The following is a 5000-nucleotide window of genomic DNA, read 5'->3' as shown; positions in this document are numbered from 1 at the left end:
ATATAAATATATATATATATATATAATATATAATATATATAAATATATATATATATATATATATATATATATATATATATATATATATATATATATATATATATATATATATATGAGTGTGTGTATTCATGCTGTTTACCGGAATGTCTTTATTTTCGGCGTTGCATAAATCTTTGGCAAAGACATTTAAAACAAAGACAATTCCGAAAAAAAAAACATCAGGAACTAGCCAAAGTCTGAACCATAGAAATACAGTGAATAATGTGAAAAAATACGCAGCTTATCAGGAAAGGCATCGTTCTTGGAGACTTCATAAGCAAATTAATGTAAACACTAAGAGTGAGAGAAACTTAGATCTGAACTTATGCATCTGTAGATTCATTAAGCAGTGTCTCACCCAAACTGATTAAAAAAAAATTATACACATGAATAATCAAACACACACACACATACACATCATCCATATTGATTCCTCTATGCAAATGTAGAAAAGCTCTCCATTTTCCGACCAATTAAAACAAATTTACGATTTCGCCCTGACTGTTATACGATAGGAATACCTAATGAGAGCCAATAAACGGGTGGTGCCAAACGATAAGAAAAGTGAGGCGAGAGGGTCATCTTGCGGTGGCACCTGTGGTCTGAAGGGGAGACAAGCAGATGGGCGGTGTTTTGTCACCCGGATTTTTTCTCATTCTGAAGACGCGATCTCGGGGCTAATTGGCTGAGCGCGGACACCTGGCCGAGGGATTCGTATGAAGTGTCTCCTTCACGTTATTGTCTTTGTTTGTATGTTGTTGCTTGTGGAATGAGAGTGACATTTGTTTGGTTTTTGTTTTCGGTTGCCATGGGAGTGCTTGGCTCTAAAAAGAAAAGAAAAAGATAAATCACCGTTTGAGAATTGTAATAAAATGTTCTTATGTTTCTTTTGTGAACGGTTGCAGATTGGTATTTGTATTTTTGGTCTTTAAGAAATAAAAGAAAACATATTTGCCAAACTAACAGGAATACCAGTGGGTACAACATGCGTCCTTTCTGTATCAACTATTAGCCAGCATTCGTGAATTGTCAAAACAGCCACTCGACTTCACTGTTGAGATACGAAAGGGAGATAAAAAGGGGCCTTTGGTTACATGCCCGAGATATCACGTTCCATATCCTGTATGGCAACAATTCACGAGGGTTTACATGTGCCCGGATTGCCAACCAACATGTGCAGGAAGTCCCTATCTCAGACCGATGTACAAATATTGGCACATCATTACCTATAATGAATTATGTTGAGCCAACCTGCCTCATGATACAAAGGGTACTTTTCGGGTATGAACAGGGCAAAGGGACAACTTTGTAGTTAGTTCACTGTTTACAGATCTTGGTCATTCTGAACATTATAAATGTATGTGTATATATAACAAGTCTTGAGACAAGATCTTGCAAATGAAGATAACGGTTCTAGAAACAAACTTAGAACCGATAGTTAGCTATATTCTCAATTCGTTTCCAATGCAATTCAAACAAAAACTCTCAGTGTCTATGTTTCCACATGGACAGTATATGTTCTTGTTTATCAAATTCAGATCAAATATCATCATTCGGTTATATACAATGTTATTGTTGACTCTATTGTTTTGTTTAAACTATTAAATCATTATTCCAAATTTTCTGTCCATTAGCCATGCCTCTTGTTGTATTTGATGTAAACATTTCTAATAACATATCAACAAACGGTATTTCAAATGCTACTGCAATAGGAAGGGAACGTAAATATGACTCTTATTTTTCCTTTAACCGAAGTAAAAAAAAAAATGTTTTACAATATATATCTAGAACTAACATTACCAATTGCTTATGGGTATTTCAGGAGTACTTTTTTAAGATTACGATGTTCAGAGTTTTTTTTATTTTATTTAAGATTATACTGTTAATCCGATTTTTATTATGTTTCCGATATATAGCATGTGTGGGTTCATGGGTAACATTGTGGATAGATTTTGTGAGAGATGAAATATCATATTTCTTTTGGTCATTTTAAGATATTTATTATTATCCCTTTGTTTGTTTGTTTGTTTGTTTCCTCTATATATTCCAATTCTTTATCTGCTTTTGATTCGTTTTCTTCCTCCTCTTTCTTTTTTTTACTTTATTTGTTTATTATTATTGCTCCTCTTTTCATTCTTTGTCGTTTTCTTTTCTTTGCCTCGTTCTCCTTATTATTATTCCTCCTTCTCCTGCCCTCATCACTTCCCTTCCTCCATCTCTTCTCCTCCTCCATCTCTCTGCACCCTCCCCATTTCTCTCTCCCCTTTCCCATCCCATCACCTTTCTCCTTCCCCCCTCCTTCCCCTCCCTCCTCCTTCTCCTTCGCCCCTCATTCAAAGATTATAAACACAAGGAATGGCGTGATGTGGAAATAAGACAAAATGCTTCAAAGTTCTCAAAGAAAAATCTAAGAAGACCAAAGAAGATACACAAAGCCAATTTCACATTCCAATTATGTAATTGTTTCATAGTATGTATATATATATATATATATGTATATATATATAATATAAATATATATATATATATATATATATATATATATATACATATATATATATATATATATATATATATATATATATATATATATATATATATATATATATATATATAACCCATAATATATATATATATATATATATATATATATATATATATATATACATATATATATGTATATATATATATATATATATATATATATATATATATATATATATATATATATATATATATATATACATACTATGAAACAATTACATAATTGGAATGTGAAAATGGCTTTGTTTATCTTCTTTGGTCTTCGGAGATTTTTCTTTGAGAACTTTGAAGCATTATGTCTTATTTGCACATCACGCCTATATATATATATATATATATATATAATATATATATAGATATAGATAGAGATAGATATATATATATATATATATATATAATATATATATATATATATATATATATATATATATATATATATATATATACATATATACATATATATATATATATATATATATATATATATATATATATATATAAATATATATATATATATATATATATATATATATATATATATATATATATATATATATATATACATACATACATACATAAATACATACATACATACATACATACATACATACATACATACACACACACACACACACACACACACACACACACACACACACACACACACACACACACACACTCACATATATATATATATATATATATATATATATATATATATATATATATATATATATATATATATATATAGATAGATAGATAGATAGATTTATATATACATATATATTCATATATATAATATATATAATATATATATATACTTATATATATATATATATATATATGTATATATATATATATATATATATATATATATATATATATATATATATATGTATGTATATATATCCCTTTTGACGCCAATTGGGTATCTAATCTTTATCGACTCGTATTTTCGCTGATGACGTCATACGGTCCTTTATCGAAACAAGTGACACCAGATTTGCTGACCTTAGGCCACAATGCTTAGTTGTTTCTGGTCAGTTCCATAGCGAAAATATGGCTATTCATTATGATGTTATATGACATATCTTAGGTCAGTGTGTAGGTTTAGTGTTCATCACGAAAGAATGGGTTTTTATCACAAGAACAAGAACATGGTTGTCTTGCTATTAATTTTATGGGTAGTGTCAGAGTCATATTTCTCTGTTATTATTATCATTTTATCCAATTTCCCTCTTCATTAAGATCAATTACAATTATTCCTTCATCTCCCCCACTATTTTTAGCGAGGATACCTATATCACATCGACCCAAATACATAAAGAAAAAAAAAGGACTTTTTCGAAATTTCATCTTTCAAACCGACTTTCCGATTCCCCCCCAAAAAAATTATCCTTGGCTCTTTCTGAAAAACCTAATCACATGTAATTTCCATACCGTTTTTCTATTTCAACGTAAGACATACAACATCATCTTACGTAAGAATATAAGGAATGATGTCACGTGTAATAGTCCCGACGTCATTTCCATATCAAGGGTGACAGCCATTAAACCCATCTCAGATCGGACATCCCCCGGGCACGCTTGTTTATAATCAACACGCATTGAAATGTATCCGCAAACGATTCAGCCATTATAAAATATTCAGAGTATTTGGCGTTTAAATATTTGCAGGATTTTGTACAGCAAATGGCCTAGATAGGATTTTATACGCTGCATGACGGCAGCTTTTATATCGAACATGACCCAAGCTAGCACTGTTATGTTTGGGTAAATATTTGATTACTAATCATATGATTGCATACGCGAATATACACATGAAGTTACGTAGAGCGCGTGGGATGGTAGGAGGGAGGAGGGGGGGAGGGGGGGAAGAGCGGCGAGGGGGGGACGGCGGAGAAGAGGAGGAGGAAGGAAGAGGGGTGAGGGGGTGGCGACAGGGGGGGAGGGGAGAAAAAGAGGAAAAGAGACAAGAAGGGGGGAGGGCGGAGGAATAGAGGAGAGGGAGAGGAAAGAAGGAAAGAATGAGAGGAGAGGAGAGGAGAGAGAGAAGGAGAGGTGAGAGGGATAGGGGGAAGAGAGGCTGGGGAAGGAAAGCGGAAAGAGGAAGAATAGGAGGAAAGGAGGGATGGGGGGGGGGGGTAGGTAGGGGGAGACGAGGGGGAGGGGGAGGGGGGGGGGGTATTAGGAAATAGACCACGCTGTGATCAGATGAGTAGATAGATGCATGGGACGGAGGAATAGGAAGATGAGGAGGAGGAGATGAAAGAGGAGGAAGAGGAGGAGGAGGACAGGAGTCGACATAGGTAAACGTGTGAATAGGAGATTCTGAAAAAGTGAAGAAGGTTATATAACTGAATGCGCGTATGTGCACATCTTTGTTTGTTGTTTTGTGTGTTTATTTATATCTGTGT

The sequence above is a fragment of the Penaeus japonicus genome, unplaced genomic scaffold (genome assembly GCF_977035675.1).
Source record: "Penaeus japonicus unplaced genomic scaffold, GWHDUDI00000001_assembly GWHDUDI00000015, whole genome shotgun sequence".
In the NCBI taxonomy this organism is placed as follows: Eukaryota; Metazoa; Arthropoda; class Malacostraca; order Decapoda; family Penaeidae; genus Penaeus; species Penaeus japonicus.
This window is presented reverse-complemented; position numbering follows the sequence as displayed.